Here is a 20465-nt window from a genome sequence, read left to right on the forward strand (position 1 = left end):
ATGTGCTTGCTATATAATACGACATGTGATAAACTTTTTTATAGAGGACATGTGCACGTGCTAGACATACTTTCTATAGAAAACGACAGTTGCGTGTGATAAACATACTTGTTATAGAGGACGACATGTGCACTTGATAACGCAATTGCTATAGAAGACGACACGTGCGCGTGATTAACGTGCTTGTTAAAAAAACACCATTTACACGTGATGACGTACTTGTTGATGACGGCGATACGGGCACGTTATAGACCTTCCTTTTATAGAGGACGTCGTGAGCACATGATGGCGTAGAACACGTAATATACGTTATTATTATGGATGAGGAAATGTACACATGAGGACTTTTTTGTTATAGATAAGAAAATGCACACGTGATAACGTTCTTGTCATAGAGGATGAAATGTACACGTGATGACGTTCTTGTTATAGAGGAGGAAATGTACACTAATGACGTTCTTGTTATAGAGGATGAAGTGTACAAGTGATGAAGTTCTTGTTATAGAGGAGGAAATGTACACGTGGTGACGTTCTTGTTATAGAGGAGGAAATGTACACGAATGACGTTCTTGTTATAGAGGATGAAGTGTACACGTGATGAAGTTCTTGTTATAGAGGAGGAAATGTACAAGTGATGACGTTCTTGTTATAGAGGAGAAAATGTACACGTGGTGGCGTTCTTGTTATAGATAAGAAAATGCACACGTAATAACGTTCTTGTCATAGAGGATGAAATGTACACGTGGTGGCGTTCTTGTTATAGAGGAGGAAATGTACACGTGGTGGCGTTCTTGTTATAGAGGACAACGTCAGGCCTGCACACTATGACGGTGATGTTTCCGTACTTGTGGGTCTCCTAGCGTTGCTTCGGGTCTCGCCAGTTTTGATTGACCCAGCAGTTCGTCGTGATGATTTGATTCTTCTCTTCCTCGTAGAAGAAAACAGTTAAAGAGCAACACATAAATGATTATTCACACACGATATGTATCATAATGTTGAAAATATATGATAATACACACAAAATAGCTATCAAAAGAAAAACAATCAATGGCAAACGATAGCAGATTTGTTCCACTCACTTGAACTTCGTTTTTCTGACTCAAATAAACAATATGACAAGAACAGAACAGGCAGTTTATTAAGACTTTTCAAGTTCGTCCGATTTATTTTCTGTCATTTGTGCATTGTTTTCATGATTTGTATGTCTATAATTTAGATGTTTTTTGTTTTATCGTAATCATTAATATATCATGGTATGATCTAAAATGGTTCGTTTCCTTTCGTGAATTCAAGAAGCACGGTAATTACCTCAATGGTGCCCTCAATACAAATTACGCGATTTGTAAAGCGCTATCAAATTCGTGAATCATAATTCATCCTATCAACAATAGCTGCCATTGATTGATTGCTTTCTTTATGTCTTATCTCGACCATTGCTTTATCGCCAGTTATCAGACACCGAGGCCAGCTGTCAGCGAACTGTATTGACGGATATAACGACATATTTTCAAAGATGCAGCGCGCACAATAGGACACAAGATCGACGTGAACGAAACAGGAATCATACTATATAACGATATTTATTTATGAACGGTATTCAGTATTGAAATAATGATCTCTGCAGCAGGTTTGGCAAATATCGTAGATTACTACTACGTCAATTAATAGCTTGTACTGGACAAGACCGCGCATTTTTTATAATGCATATTGGGAAACGGACAATAAATCTTTCTGAAAAAAAGCCGAGACTATATTGTGAACACAATTATAAATATTGGAACAATAGAAACAGAAGAGCCTCGCTCCAACGGTCCTTGTTTAAGTAAAGTGACTGATTGCTTTTACAAGATAAGACACTGCACATGTGTACGATAGCATATCACAAAATATACGCATGATTTAAACCTTGTATACAGCATCGTAAAGGCCAATAGAAAGCAAAAGGGGTTAAATTCCATTTATAGGCATACCCACTTAACCAGATATAAAAAACACAGAAAGTACAGACCAAACAGTGACAAACAAATATATAAATTATAAAAAATAACATGTTAAATAGTAACATAATCGAGTGGTAGGTATTACTGACCATATGTATAGAACTACTAATATAATTAAAACAATTCTCACGAAGGTGACGGTCCAACAAGCGTTGTGTCATAACCCGCAACGCCTTTACAGCAATTATAAAGAGCCAATAACTCGCGAATGTCTGGACAACGCGCAACGAGAAAAGTGTTCTACACATCTAAACATCATTGTGATGACACTTTTGAAGTCTCAATTTAATCGGATGAATCGTGACAGACGTTCACACCAAAACGTGAACATTTGAGCCGTTCTGGAAAAAGTTGGCCACGTGCATTCACGTTCTCTAGAGCGCATCTTAAATTCGATACCAAGTTCAAATAATGTCATCAATTTAAACATCATTGTGATGACACGTTTGAAGTCTCAGTTTAATCGGTTGAAAATTGTGAAAGACGTTCACTCCACAACGTTAACATTTGACAATATGACATCTCGATTATCTAGATGATTAACTATGACATCTCAATCATCTAGATAATTTACAATGACATCCCGATTATCTAGATGATTTACGATGGTTTCTCGATCATCAAGACGAATGACTATAACATCTCGATTAACTAAATGATAAATTATGACATCTCGATTATCTAGATGATTGACTATGAAAACTCGATTATCTAGATGATTGACTATAACATCTCGATTATCTAGATGATTGACTTTGATTTGTCGATTATCTAGATGATTGACTATGACTTGTCGATTATCTAGATGATTGTCTATGACTTCTCGATTATCTAGATGATTGACTATGATTTGTCGATTATCTAGATGATTGACTATGACTTGTCGATTATCTTGATTATTGACTATGACTTGTCGATTTTCTAGATGATTGACTATGACTTGTCGATTATCTAGATGATTGACTATGATTTGTCGATGATCTAGATGATTGACTATGATTTGTCGATTATCTAGATGATTGACTATGACATCTCTATTATCTAGATGATTGACTATGATTCGTCGATTATCTAGATGATTGACTATGACTTGTCGATTATCTAGATGATTGACTATGACATCTCGATTATCTAGATGATTGACTATGACATCTCGATTATCTAGATGATTGACTATGATTTGTCGATTATCTCGATGATTGACTATGACATCTCGATTATCTAGATGATTGACTATAATTTGTCGATTATTTAGATGATTGACTATGACATCTCGATTATCTAGATGATTGACTATGATTTTTCGCTCATCCGGACGATCGATTATGAGACTTACGCATCATCATCTCTGCTGATATCTGAACAGTGCAGCTATATCGAATATCAAAGTGGACTCTACCTTGTAATATTAAGATCACCAATACGGAGCAGTCCATTATATCTTCCATAGGTAGGCGCCGGTCAATCAATTTCCGGTCGTGTCATGTTAGCTTTCCAGAAGCAAGGATATCAGATTAGTGGAAGAACGCCGGTCTCTGAAAGTAAACAGACAAAATTGAGACGCAGCTCTCTGAAATGTCGAGTTAATATCGCGTGGAGAGAAGCGTCTGTCACGCTCAGAGCATTATATTGTCTGATAGTGTCCTGATTTGGATGAGCGCTACTGAAGCGTAAAAGCTTGGAAAAGGATTGAGATCAGATTGCAGATTCTAATTTATATTATCCATTTAGGTCACGGAAATGTAAGAAAAAGTGACATACATCTCACAATCCTCAACAAAATATAGCAATTGTATTTAAATTACACACTTTATGAAAACCATAATTAAGGAGAAAAATCTGGTGCCAAGATTGAAGCCCGCGATTTCAAATTGATCCTAGTCACTAGTACATCGTACGCACAAAATTGCGGAAAAAGCTCTCGCTTAATGACGAAAATCAAGGTATTCTCATATTTTATAATATCAAAATAAATGATAACTATGCGCAGAGTACCCGCTTAGTCGCCTTATGTACTCTGGTAATTGTCGTTTTTCTAGATTTCTGTAGTTTTCTCAAACATTCAGGAACAATAAACAATGAAAATTGTAAATCGTTTGAACATACTTTATTTTGACGTGTTTACTATTCAAGATGACAAACAACGAAGTAAATATGTACAACATTGCTTGCTTTATAACGTGCTTAGAATATGTCGTACAAGGTTTTGCACGTTGTTTAAGCTTTTTTAGATCTGTGGCGAGGAATTTGGAAAATAGTACATCGTCTGAACGTTTTTTGTTTGAGTACATCGTCTGAACGGTTTTAAGTACATCATCTGAACTGCTAATGTTTTTATTTTTAATGCGGTGTTTATCATTATAAAATTGTCATGACATCTGTGATCATCCAAGCGATTTTTCGTCCAAATGACGTTCCGTTCTATGATCAGAAAACATAAAATCCTGTGTTATTTTACATGTTTACATTGTGTTTAATTTTATTAAATTAAATTAATTAAATTCAAGTGATATTATGGGCAACTTACAGCATATAGGTGTCTATCGCAACCGTTGTTTATTGTTGGTGTTTTCATTTCATATACACTTATATTTGTTAATGCAGTATCAACATACTAAAACAAATCCCGGAAAGAGAAAAAAAATGCATTTGAATATCAACCGTACTTTCGTTTTTACAACTGACGACAGAAATGATTCGACTTACAATGTGAATCTAAATCTAGTTTTAGTGCAGATTCGTTCATACGACACAAATACACTATTTTGTTTTACGGATCATTTCGGCTTAGAGGACTGTGTGAAACACGTAAAATATTTAATATAATATATATTTTTTATGAACAACTGGTAGCAAGATGAGTTGCAGATAATTGATCAGTAACCACATTTTAACTAACTCTTTTGACCTGTTCATTTTTTTTTCAGCTCAATTCAACAGAGAAAAATGCCCATAATATCACTTTAAATACAAGTCACGCTCGAAAAGGTTGTTATTTATATACACACATATATATATATATGTATATATATATATATATATATATATATATATATATATATATATATATATATATATATATATATATATATATATATATATATATATATATATATATATATATATATAAAGGCATGGAAATAATGTAATACGAGGTATGTCATTTGGACGAAAGATCCTTGGCTTTTCACATATTTATATTTAAAAAGACTTAATGTAGTTTGCAGTAAAACTAAACTGAACTTAGCATTTTTTTTACATACTTAGCGCATGTGAGTACTTATTAAATGTATGTTATATATAGCTGTTTTGTAATTTCAGAATGCGCCAAAAGTCAAGTATATCTCTTCATGGTTTGAAGAGAAAGCGCTTGAAAACATCGCAAACAATACGATTAATTAAACCAAAATGCATTTCGTCAACTGCATGTCACACTGGAGTTTGTCTGCAACAAATTACACCTGTGCTAACGCCAATTAAGACACTATTTCGTTCACCAGTGTATAAAGTATCTCCACCCAAAAAGCGAGCAAAGAAAAGCATTTCTGCAAGAGCTCTTTTTGAGCAGCAGCCATCTTGGGAAAAAATATGCCGTAGCATTCATTACGCTACTGAATCAGATTATCTTCTGAACATTAACAATGGATCATTCAAAACAAAAAGCGAACAGTAAAGTGGAATCGATATCGTGTGAATCTCAAAGCTAGGAGAATACATAAAATAGTTTGTACTAATGTATGTAAGATATGAAATAGTTGAATACCTACATCTCATATATTAACTCTTCTCAGATTCTACCACCTCCTTTTAATACCAATTTTATAAATTGTTATAGACTTGCCGAATGCTTTAAGAATGCTTTGTGCTTTTTAATGCCAAATACAAATTATGTTAATGTTATGTCATGACATAAAATTTAATGTTAATAAAGAAGTCATTATGACCTAGTGTTATATTTTATTTGAAACATCATATAGAGGCCCTCGAATACATGCATGTGTTATGTAATCTTGACTGGGGTCAGAAGTGGCCACACGCAGGAAGTCAAATATTTTATTGACTCGAATAGCTAAATAACTAATAAAATAACTTTCTACCGGACATGTGCCCAATTTGATGGGGGGGGGGATATAAGACATTAGTAAAAAACATCAAACACACTTTACACAAATTATGATTCTTCAAGAGGAATTAACTGGATTAAAAAAATTTGAGGACTTTTACAAGTTCCAATAGACAACATCAGTGCAGCAAGATTTTTTTTATATAAATGATAGTGTTAACAAGGTTTTGCTATAGCCATACACGGTAAACTGCCCCGCTCCCTAGTGGCCATGCTTTTCAACGGACCGTAACAATTTTCGAATTCAGCCGATGTATCATAACAACAAATGTTCGGACCAAGTTTCATGAAGATTGAAGTATAAATGTGACTTCTAGAGTGCTTAAAAGGTTTTATTATAGCCATGTGAGCAAATATGCCCCACCTGGCGGCCATCTTTTTCAACGAACCTGAACCATTTTCAAAGAAAGCTGATATATCATTCAGACATACGTTTTGACCAAGTTTCAGGAAGATTGAACTATAAATGTGAATTATAGTTTTAACAATATTTTACTTCATTTTGACCAAATGACCTAGGTTTTGACCTGGTGTGACCCATTATCGAACACGACAAAGATATCATTGGGACAACTTTTCTTACCAAGTTTCAAGACAATCAAGCAATAAATGTTACCTATAGAGAGTTAACAAGGACAAATTTTGACGACGCATTAAGGACAAATGGTGATCCTAAAAGCACACCATGAGCACCTTGTGCTCAAATGAGCTAAAAATAAGAAACTTAACGTTATATGTTTTATGACACAAATGTAATTTTATTTGTACTAAATTTCCAGTAATTAGTATTGGTTATGTCATAGTCAGAGAGGTAAAGATTATGCACATATACAGTACATAGATTGGGATGTTCACAAATTTAAGTATATGACTGTTAGATTAAATAAATTCTTTATCACAGTCATTCTCAAGATTTATTAAAGTCATATCACGGTGATAATTTTCTCATCAATCCCTTGACCGGTTCGGATGTTGGGGAGAAATTAGGGACAACAATACAGAAATCCTCCTCCAGTCAGTCATATTGTGTGCTGCTTAGAGTAATTCATCCATGGAAAGGGATGTCCACTCTTACATTATCCATCCAGCATTTCTTCTGACGGCCTCGGCGTCTACTTCCCTCTAACGTGCCCTGGAGATCAGTCCTGCACAGAGATTTGTGCCTGGTGACGTGTCCAAACCAAGCCAGCTGTACCTTAGCACAACTAGTCGTGGTCATGGTAGTGCATTTATAAAATTGCCCTTACTGAAGCTTGTTCCATTTTGTTCACTGTTGTTTATTTCTCAATATGAAACAATCAAAAGCAATCCAGTGTAATTTGTCCACTTCATAGGCTTAATTTATTTGCCCATCGATATGTAGAGAGAACATTACCGGATTCGATTTGCTGTTGGCATATATGGGTAAGTCTTCTAGGACCTTTTGTAGTACAATCTTATCTCAGTTCTGAAATTTTAAGATATACTAGCATACAGTTGACAATATAATGTACATTTTTTTAACACATTGAATAAACACACATTCACATATGGGCATGAGGGATTTCTTTGCCTATTAATGTTTGTAGTAAATTTTAAAGAATTCTAGCATCATAAATAAAGTTATTGTCCGATCACATATGTTGTTACAATTTTATTATGATAAGCATCGCATTTAAAGTAAAAACAGAAGAAGTTCAGATGATGTACTCAAAACCGTTCCGACGATGTACTCAAACAAAAACCGTTCAGACGATGTACTATTTTCCAAATTCCTCGCCACAGATCTAAAAAAAAAAGCTTAAATAACTTGCACAACCTTGTACAACATATTCTCAGCATGTTATTAAGCGAAAAGTGTTGTATTTATTTCGTTGTTTGTCGTCTTGAATAGCAAACACGTCAAAATAAAGTTTGTTCAGACGATGTACAATTTTCATTGTTAATTGTTCCTAAATGTTTGAGAAAACTACAGAAATCTAAGAAAAACGACAATTACCAGAGTACATAAGGCGACTAAGCGGGTACTCTGCGCATAGTTATCATTTATTTTGATATTATAAAATATGAGAATACCTTGATTTTCGTCTTTAAGCGAGAGCTTTTTCCGCCAATTTTGTGCCTACGATGTACTTTTGTGATCACGTGATTCCCCGCAGTGCTAGTGTACTACAGAATACCGTCAGAAATCAAATACTTTCTTGAAAAACGTTCACAAGTCATTTATGTACATATTCAAATGAACCAACAGCGGTATGTAGTTTCTTGATTTGTAATGAATGCATTAATATCGATTAATGAAGTAATGTTTGAATTATAAACATGTGTTCATATTATTGTTTACTAAGAAATTTCTCCCGCCATAAATTCAAGCAGTTCAAGTACACGGAGACTTCAAAGTAATGATTTAAAGTATCTTCGTAGAGGTCTTTTAAACTATGCTTTAATGTATATACATCAAAATGTGTATAGTTTTGACCCCAAGTGCATGATTTAAATACACCTTGTACAGGACTTGTATCTTTATAATAATATGTTTCATATCAAATATCAATGCTCTGAGATTTGCGGTATCAGAAATAAACATTTTAAAAGAAATTTGCTTTAAATTATCTTCTATATAAGTCTATATTATTAATCCGATGACCCATGGGCGGTTTATAGGTTTTTAACCCATGTTCATGATTTGAACAAACTTAGTAGACAGCACGTATACAATTCTTTAGACGAATGTTTTAATCACTGACTCTTGCGACTTCTAAACATAAAACAATCAATTGTTAAGTTTAAATATGTATATCTTAACATGATTTGAAAACACTGACGTCGCTAGTTTGAATCCAAGGGGCATGAATTGAACTCTGTCTACTGCTTTTGCAGCGCATGATTAGGTGAGCTACCACGCGTATAAAAGATTTGAGTTAAGGGTTTTACCAAAAAACTACGAACAGCCCCGAAAGTCGTCTGATTTATATATATCTAAACTATTTCTCAGATGCAAGTCAACTAATCGCCTACTAAAGCCGTTGATTACCGATATGAGATTTTATGCAAAAACACAACACCTAACAAAGCTGCTGGGTATCGCAGTTAAATCATGTGTAGTTTTGTTTTCAAATTGTTAAACTTTCTTCAAAAGTAAATGCATTCGAAATAAAGGATCTCAAGGTGATATTAAACCACTCAGTTTTCCATCGATCACGTCTTCTTCTACCCGAAATTGTTGCAAAGTAGATAACGACATATTCACCGAGACTAGTTTCATCGTTAACTAAAAAATGCAACGGCGAACATAGCACATAGGTTATAAAAAAATTGACAGATTAACGCTTGGTGGATTTTTAGCCACTAGAAGACCACACATCATATCGCATTAGTATAATGAGCTTTTGTTAAAGATCATTAAGTGATATTGTTATTTATTTTATAGAAAACTCTCAAAACTTGCTAAACCATGATCAAATAAGTTTGTTTGGAATTAATGACAAGTACCTACATTTTCTTACATTGAGCAGTATGTATTCACGTTGAAATGTCCTTTTAAAGACAATTCATCGGACCATATTTACCTAAATTCATAATCGTTGTCAAAGAATTACTGTATGATAGACGATACAGTGCGCTTTTTAGTGATGGCGATATTTTCCAAATCGAGTAAGCGTGATTAATCTCGATATACCGATATTTCGACAGGACTATTAGTGGAAGTACTGTGCAAAAATATTGAATCAGACGCATTCTTTGTGCCGTTATTCTACGAATATTAACAAATATCTCCGATCTCACTGTGCATGTGCTACTCTATGTATCACTATGTATATGCTACTCTGGGTATAACTATGCATGTGCTACTCTATGTATAACTATGTATGTGCTACTATGTGTATCACTATGTATGTGCTACTCTGTGTATAACTATGCATGTGCTACTCTATGTATCACTATGTATGTGCTACTATGTGTATCACTATGTATGTGCTACTATGTGTATCACTATGCATGTGCTACTCTATGTATCACTATGCATGTGCTACTCTGTGTATCAGTATGTATGTGCTACTCTGTGTATCAATATGTATGTGTTACTCTGTGTATCACTATGTATGTGCTACTCTGTTTATCACTATGCATGTGCTAGTCTTTGTACCACTATGTATGTGCTATTCTCTGTATCACTATGTATATGCTACTCTGTGTATCACTATGTATGTGCTACTCTGTGTATCACTATGTATATGCTCCTCTATGTATCAATATGTATGTCCTACTATGTGTATCAATATGTATGTGCTACTTTGTGTATCACTATTTATTGGCTACTCTGTGTATCAATATGTATGTGCTACTCTGTGTATCAATATGTATGTGCTACTCTGTGTATCACAATGTATGTGCTACTCTGTGTATCACTATGTATGTGCTACTCTGTGTAAAAATATGTATGTGCTACTCTGTATATTACTATGTATGTGTTACTATGTGTGTCACTATGTATGTGCTTCTCTGTGTATCATTATGTATGTGCTACTTTGTGTATCAATATGTATGTGCTACTCTGTGTATAACTATGTTTGTGCTACTCTCTGTATCAATATGTAAGTGCTATTGTGTTTATCACTATGTATGTGCTTTTCTGTATACCACTTTATATGTGCTACAATGTGTGTCACTATGGATATGCTTATCTGTGTATCACAATGTATGTTTTACTCTGTGTATCAATATGTATGACTATGTGCTACTCTGTGTATCAATATGTATGTGCTACTCTGTGTATCAATATTATGTGCTACTCTGTGTATCACTATGTTTTTGCTACTCTGCGTATAACTATGCATGTGCTACTCTGTGTATCAATATGTATGTGCTACTCTGTGTATCATTATGTATGTGCTACTCTGTGTATCACTATGTATGTGCTACTATGTGTATCACTATGTATGTGCTACCCTGTGTATCACTATGTAAATGCTACTCTGTGTATCAATATGTATGTGCTACTCTGTGTATCACTATGTATGTGCTACTCTGTGTATCACTATGTATGTGCTTCTCTGTGTATCAATATGTATGTGCTACTCTGTGTATCAATATGTATGTGCTACTCTTTGTATCACTATGTATGTGCTACTCTGTGTATCAATATGTTTGTGCTAATCTGTGTATCACTATGTATGTGCTACTCTGTGTATCAATATGTATGTGCTACTCTGTGTATCACTATGTATGTGCTACTCTGTGTATCACTATGTATGTGCTACTCTGTGTATCAATATGTATGTGCTACTCTGTGTATCACTATATATGTGCTACTCTGTGTATCACTATGTATGTGCTACTCTGTGTATCACTATGTATGTGCTTCTCTGTGTATCACTATGTATGTGCTACTCTGTGTATCACTATGTATGTGCTACTCTGTGTATCACTATCACTATGTATGTGCTACTATGTGTATCATTATGTATGTGCTACTCTGTGTATCACTATGTATGTGCTACTCTGTGTATCAATATGTATGTGCTACTCTGTTTATCACTATGTATATGCTGCTCTGTGTATCACTATGTATGTGCTACTCTGTGTATCACTATGTATGTGCTACCCTGTGTATCACTATGTAAATGCTACTCTGTGTATCAATATGTATGTGCTACTCTGTGTATCAATATGTATGTGCTACTCTTTGTATCACTATGTATGTGCTACTCTGTGTATCAATATGTTTGTGCTACTCTGTGTATCAATATGTATGTGCTACTCTTTGTATCACTATGTATGTGCTACTCTGTGTATCAATATGTTTGTGCTAATCTGTGTATCACTATGTATGTGCTACTCTGTGTATCAATATGTATGTGCTACTCTGTGTATCACTATGTATGTGCTACTCTGTGTATCACTATGTATGTGCTACTCTGTGTATCAATATGTATGTGCTACTCTGTGTATCACTATATATGTGCTACTCTGTGTATCACTATGTATGTGCTACTCTGTGTATCACTATGTATGTGCTTCTCTGTGTATCACTGTGTATGTGCTACTCTGTGTATCACTATGTATGTGCTACTCTGTGTATCACTATCACTATGTATGTGCTACTATGTGTATCATTATGTATGTGCTACTCTGTGTATCACTATGTATGTGCTACTCTGTGTATCAATATGTATGTGCTACTCTGTTTATCACTATGTATATGCTACTCTGTGTATCACTATGTATGTGCTACTCTGTGTATCACTATGTATGTGCTACTCTCTGTATCACTATGTATGTGCTACTCTGTGTATCACTATGTATGTGCTTCTCTGTGTATCACTATGTATGAGCTACTCTGTGTATCACTATGTATGTGCTACTCTGTGTATCACTATGTATGTGCTACTCTGTGTATCACTATGTATGTGCTACTCTGTGTATCACTATGTATGTGCTACTCTGTATATCACTATGTATGTGCTACTCTGTGTATCACTATGTATGTGCTACTCTGTGTATCACTATGTATGTGCTACTCTGTGTATCACTATGTATGTGCTACTCTGTATATTACTATGTATGTTCTCCTCTGTTTTTTTTTAAACAATATTTCAGAAATTGATTTCCATTTTATTTTAGCGGAATTCTACTTGTCTTGGCCTTTCATGACAATCACTACAATTTGGATTTGGAAACTCATATTTTTACAAGAGCTTTTCATATGTGCATCCTAAATAATATCTGCCTCCTCGATCATCTTTGCATCCTAAAATAAAACACTATAAACATGTTGTTCATCTAAGTATGTTTTATCGTTATCAATTATAAGATACAATTTGAAGGCACGCAATGGTTGCAGAATTCCCTTCGGTCTATAGCAACGTAACTTCATAATATCTGTCAGAATATCTTACCAGTGACGTCGTAAGAGTCACACTATGTCTTGTGCCACTATTAAACAACTGTCAAAAACATCGATGGCTGCTTAATCGAATCAACAGACATCCCGTAGGCATATGTAAATTATCAGAAATTCAGCATGAGTGTACACTATCTAAGTGACGCCTATTATTGAAATAAAAAACGACATTGACTTTTCAGGTTTTAATATAACATAGAGCCTTGCGTTAGGGTGCCTCGCATTATTATATGTTAACTTAAAGTCGAGATAGTTATGTGATATAAGTGCTCCCAATATTGCAACAAATTCTTTCCTCTGTTTGATGGATTTTTTTATATATAAATTAACTTTCTGGTCAAGTGATTATTTCTCCTGCTGTTCTAAATGCATTTGAATATACGTTAAAGCCAAGGCTAGATGTTGTAAATGACTAAAAAAGAGTAAACTAACTATTGAATTAATTCAGTGCTTTATTCGCAATGGTAAATTTAACATGCATAGCTTGTTAAATCAATTAAATATTACTAAAGAGAAGCCTTGGGGAGCTGTTTCCACCCTACGGTATTCAGCATAATTCGTTCATATATTGAATTCTGCAATATCAGAGCATACTTAACCATAAGCCATATACACCAATTAAATAGTTTTTAAATTCCGATGAAAAAAAAAACACAAGTTAAATATAATTGTTATTACCAGAACAGAAAAGAAACTCACACAACTAATATTGTATTCACTTCAGCACATTACAACTCGCCAAAAAACGATTTACATTCATGTCATAATAAGCTGCACATATTTGTAGAAATCATAGTTAAAAGACAAACACAAAGTATATTCATTTCATAATAAACGGTACATACATGACAATAACAATCGTTGAGTTAAAGCAAAATACAATAATATATTTTCTTAAAGCATGTTATACAGTAAAAAGCTAACTTTCTAAGGTCAATATATTACAACTATTTAAAAGTTAAAAAATGTATGCTTACTTACGTTGTTTGGTTACAGATATTGCGTGATTTATTCGAGTTGTTTACGGTGACGAACATTAAGAGTATGTATGTATAGGGGCACTCAATTGTACGGCAAGCACTTCGTTTTTGTGATTGGGCACCGGTCAAAACATTGACAGAAAATGTTGGTCTTTGCGTTCAAATGATAATGTAACTTATCTTGCTATTTAATGCCACTTTTATTACTAATGTTATATTATTATTATTATTATTATTATTATTATTATTATAATTATTATTATTATTATAGTTATGTTGCTTGTGTAATTATTTTAAGGCTGATTGCAGTATGCTAGACATTGTTGAGTTATATTTACATATACTGTGTTTTTGAAGACCACATTGTAAAAAAGAAATGTTATTTCTTAATGTGTTATCTTCGTGAAATAAAGTTATTATTATTATTATTATTATTATTATTATTATTATTATTATTATTATTATTATTATTATTATTATTATTTTTTTTTTATTTTTTATTATTATTATTATTATTAGTAGTAGTAGTAGTAGTAGTAGTAGTAGTAGTAGTAGTAGTAGTAGTAGTAGTATTATTATTAGTAGTAGTATTGCTATTATTAATATTATTATTATACATGTGTGTGCGAAGAAAGATCTTATGCAAAAACTTTTATCAAACATTGTTTGTCAACTGAAATGGTAGCTAGCATTACTACTCATGGAAATCAGTCTTCTTTCTCGATTGATTGATTTGAGTCGCTTTCTGTAAAGACATGGCTTTGATAAACGTGCGTAATTATCGTCCCATATTAGACTGCACAGTCAACACAGGCTAATTGGGGGCGACACTTTCCGCTTTTATGGAATGGTGCGTCTAAAAGATGTCTCTTCTGAACGAAACTACGGTTTCATGGGAAAGATTCGTCCCTGATTATACTTTACGTAGTGCACAGAATAATCTGGACATATACTTTACGCTCATGCAATAAGCACGTTTTACCCAAAGCGTGTCTCATTTTCTAATGCAGTTACCAACTTTATTTTCAGCTATCAACTGAGCGTTTTTTATTTGCAGAAAGCCAATTAAGTATCAGAGGAACAAGAGTCGCAGCACCGGAACACACAAGGTCACAAACAACATGTGTTTTGAACATCCATCCTGCAAAAAATGAAAGCACAAGATTAACAAGCCTGATGCGTTCACCGGTGCACGGTTTCAAAACTACACCTTGAGGCCGCGAATACAGTTATGTCTGTAAAAGTCATTAAAAACAAATACCTTACATAAAAAACAGAAAGTGCAGATGATGCTTTATCATTTTATCATGTTGGTTAAGTTAAATAAATGAAAACAGTGAAAATAATTAAGTGCTCAGTAACATTCATTTGAGCCAAGCTATGGGTAAACGGGGTTTAATGCATGTCTCGTGTTAGCCTGTCTTGTCACACAGGCTAATCAGGGACGACACCTTCTGTTTTCATGGTATTTGTTTTATTTAACGAAAGTCTTAGCGAAAAATTAAGTCAAGACACAAATTGTTGTTCCTGATCAGCCTGTGCTAACTGCGCAGGCTAATATGTGACAACAATTTTCGCAAATGTATAAAGCACCGTTTCCTCAGGACGCGACTGATTAATATAATTCTGAAAATTGATTATGAAATACATTTTAACAAAGGCTGAGTATTCTGAAGTATGTTTAAAATAATGTTCATGAATATGAACAATTTATATAGTATCTCTATTGTTTTTGCACATATACTGCAATTACGAAAGAAAAGAGCGTAAGTCATTATTAAAAATATTGCTGCGTGCTTGTTGTTGTTGTGGATGTTGTTGTGGTGGTTTTCTTTTAAATAAGATCCGAATAACGATACGCATTTGGGCTACTCGGTAATTTATTGTTTCTCAGCCACGTTACTGTATTGATTCACCCCACGGGAGTACATATCTTGTAAATGCAAGTAACTTCTTATGACGATTCAAGAACAAGAAAAAGACGAACAAGTGTTTGAAATTATGTGTAAACATAATATAACGAGGTTGATATAAACCTTTTTTGTGCATTTTGATCAAATTGCCATTCACATGTTGTGTTGTCGTTAAAGTTTTTTTTTATACAGATGTTATGTGTTAAATATGCATATATGTTTATTTAAAGCGTTATCACGATGACGCGAATAAACCAGGCATTTATACAATATGTTCACAACGTACTCGCACAACACCCACAAAACACCCATAAAACACTCACTCAACACTCGCACAAAACTAGCACAACATTCACACAACACTCGTACAACACTCACACAACACTCACACAACACTCGCACAACACTCACACAACACTCACACAACACTCGCACCACACTCGCACCACACTCGCACCACACTCGCACCACACTCGCACAGTAGTCGCACATCACTCGCACAACACTCGCACATCACTCGCACAACACTCGCACATCACTCGCACATCACTCGCACAACACCAGCACAACACTTGCACAACACTCGCACAACAATCGTACAACACTCACACAACGCTCGCACCACACTCGCACCACACTCGCACCACACTCGCACATCACTCGCACAGCAGTCGCACATCAGTCGCACATCACTCGCAGATCACTCGCACAACACTCGCACAGCACTCGCAGAGCACTCATACAACAGTCGCACAACACTCGCACAACACTCGCACAACATTCGCACAACACTCCCACAACACTCGCACAACACTCGCACAACACTCACTCCACACTCTCACGACTCTGTCCGTATGTGTGATGCTTTTCTTTAGAAGTCTCTTCTAAACGTAAATCAAGATAAGGCGGAAAGTATAGTTCAAATTGGTCACAACGGACTTCACAGATTAAACTGGGACGACATTCTACGCACATGCATGGCCAAGTTTTTCCAGTACGAGGCTCAAATGAACGCACTTCGAGGCCTCATTCCTAGTTACAAAAGAACGAAAGGCAAACAAAAGACATCAAACACTAATCTGCCCCAAAAAGGAAGCGAGTGAAGAAGATGATTTAATGTTTTAGTATGTATTTGAAATCTAAAATAAGATATTTTCGTCACGACGCCATTTGATAAACGACTCTAAATAAAAATGACACCAAGACATAACATTTGACACTAATTTAATTGTTCTCTTTGGTGGTTATATTGCATATCGTTACCAGAAATAGTAACAAATTTACGTCACGAGAGGGCTGTAAAAAGTAAACGCAGGGCAAATACGATCATATTACCGATATTTCATATCTGAACAGAATCTGATCGCACGACCTAAGCTAAACTAAATGGCGTCCACATTTAGTATTAGATAAATCAAATTAAGCCACGCATCATCGAAAGATTCGAAAAATTAATACAAATAACTTCAAGTAGCACACAATTCGAACATTTACAATATCGATAACATCTGAATTGCAAATCAGATAGCTTATACTAGTTTATATTTAAGATTATAAAATTGTAAACAATCAAAACTTAGTAAACAAAACGGTTACCTCAGTGACAACTTTAATCAAATTATTTAAATATTTAATTACCACGAAACACACTTTACTTTTCTATTCTTCCATCAGTTAATCATGGTTTTATTAAAGCATACTGTTTTGGGAGCGTTTGTATCGAATGCTACCTAGGGCCGTGTGAACCTCCGACCAAACTGTTTTGTTTATTATTGTCAAAATACAAAATATCAACATACAACTAATTTTCGCCCAGCCTAAACATCGTAGAAGAGAATACAGATGCTCGTATAGATTTTTTATTCCACCATTGTGGCAGCGAGTGTGTACGTCTGAATGAGTTACTGCCGTGGAAGTCTTATACTATTGAAGTGTTTGTAGTCGTGATCTGATAAAACTAGACATAATGCATGTGCGTAAAGTGTCGTCCCTGATTAGCCTGTGCGGACTGCACAGACACTTTCCGCCTTAATTGGATTTTTGCTAAGAAGAGACTTCATTTAAACAAAAAATGTCATAAAAGCGGAAAGTGTCGTCCCTGATTAGCCTGTGCGGACTGCACAAGCTAATCTGGGATAACACTTTACACACATGCATTATGCCCAGTTTTCTCAGAACGCGACTCATTTTATTGACCGTCTGATTCATACTCGTATACATGGACGAACAAATACCATCGGGGTTATTATCATAACGTTTATGAAATCGTTGTAAATACAACATGTACACATTCATTCTCGAGTTATTCCAATAAAAGCGTTCATAATAAATTGCATCGTGTTGAAAGTTTCGGTTGTAAGAGGTGGCGGTGAATTTTAATTTCGAATGCAACAGAAAGTGACCATTGACGGCACATGATTCAACTCTCAACTATCAAACCAGTGACATAATTCTGAATCAACCCTTAGGGCAATAAACCAATCTGCCACCATCGTTTGCTACACAAGCAACATTTCGAATGCACAGGCAATTCATCAATTTTCGTACGTACCAACACCCACACTATGAACGAACTGCTAAAAATGCAAATAACATCATGTGAGAGTCAATATGTTTACCAGGAACAAACAGCTGACCAACCGGAAACAGCCGGAAACAGCCGGAAACAGCGAGAGACGCAGCCGACATTGATGCACTTAAATCTATATCCCATGTACAACATATACGTCATTCTTTCCTATCACGGAATTGTAATGCTGATATAATCCCGTCTCGCACGGGAAAAAACCGGGTTTGATGCAAAAGCGTAAATTTTCGTCAAAGATAAGCCTATAGAGTCCGCCAACAGCAAATGCTAATCTTGCGCGACACTTTAACCCATCTATGCCTAGCGTCTAGAAAAAAAGGCCTTGGCAAAAAGCGTAGATCCAGATGAGACGTAAGCATAATGCGGCGTCTTATCAGGGTCTGCGCCGTTTGCTTAAAGGAATCTTGCAAGAAATATTCTAAATTTAGACAAATAAACTAGACATCCCTAATTTTGGAAATAAATTGATCCAATTATGGAGGATAGGAGAGTCCACTAGGCATAAATGGGTTAAGGTGTTACGAAACTCTACGGTTATGTTAATGTTAAGTTAGTCGGACCTTGTCATGTTAAGCGAAATACCCGACCAGGATAATTGCAAGAAAAATCAATTGCAGAGAATACCATACAACATGTATTTAGTGTTGAATGCTTGTGTATCCCGTTAGCGAGAAAGCAGTTTAGGAGACACACATGCATTATCAACTGGTGTCTTTAATTCGACAACAGCAGTTGACTCGTTTATTTTATTTACAATTCAAACCGCACCTCGCTTAAAATGATGAAAAAGGAACAATATTATAACAAACAACAAGATAAGTATTGATGCAAAGCATCAAAGGGCGTCGGGAATTTCAGTGTAAAAAGCACTCAATAAAGTTACATGGAACGATTTTTTCTACTGTAAATATAAATATATTGGCTGATTATTTTTTACAAAATAGAAAAAGATACTGGTATAACCATTAGCTATGATTTTGTGTTATAACCCCCAAATAACCAATATCTATGATGTTGTGTTATAACCCCCAAATAACCATTATCTATGATTATGTGTTGTAATCCCCAAATATTTCATAGTTCATTTTATTTACATTTGGTTTCTTTTTTTTACTGGTATCCGTGTGCAGTTTTCATTAATGGAACAGAACTATGTAGGTTTTAAAAAATCCGCTTCATCTTGTAAGCGTAATTTCATATTTTCCTCAACTTCAAGGGGAGATGATTCTGAACTTATTCTTACGTTGCTCATTTACGATAGGAGTTGAGCACTCATTGATATGAAAACTCTGTAACGGTTTTAATGTGTTTACGACCCCCCACCCTCTCACACATATATTTCATGGGCATAATAAAAACAAAAAATGGTTACAATAAAACAGCATATTTATTTAAACAAAATTGTCTACATCAAAACAAAATGTTAACATAGAACACAAATAAATAATTTGATTCTACTGGGGCTCGAACCTTAAACCTCTCACATGTGAAGCGAGCGTGTAACCACTACACTACGGAACCGCTTGAAAAATCACCTTCTAACTAAGATATTAATAAGTGACTGTAGTGTAACGGTAATCAATAAAGCAATAAACCGTGTAGTCGCTGTCGTCTTGTAAAATTAAAGAAAATACGCGTTAACCAAAACTCGAACAGCAAAAGTCTGCGCTATTGTTAGAAAAAACACAAAATTAATATATTTTGATTATGTTTTGTTTTATACAAAACCAGAATGTGTCACCGGTTCGCGTATTTTCCCAGTCCCTGTGATCTTTTAATATTGCCCAGTCCCTGTGATCAGTTATTAATTAAAAGAATTAGCTTTGCATTATTGGCACTAAATGCTGTAAATGTAATAGGTTCAAATGCAGTACTTATTTACACTAATTTACACAAAAAAATCACCACTATGCAAGATATTCTTACAACAAAAATATATACATTGATCCGTAAAATAACTTCTCCTCCCATAAGCGAAA

This window comes from Dreissena polymorpha, chromosome 10 (genome assembly GCF_020536995.1).
Source record: "Dreissena polymorpha isolate Duluth1 chromosome 10, UMN_Dpol_1.0, whole genome shotgun sequence".
Taxonomy (NCBI): Eukaryota; Metazoa; Mollusca; class Bivalvia; order Myida; family Dreissenidae; genus Dreissena; species Dreissena polymorpha.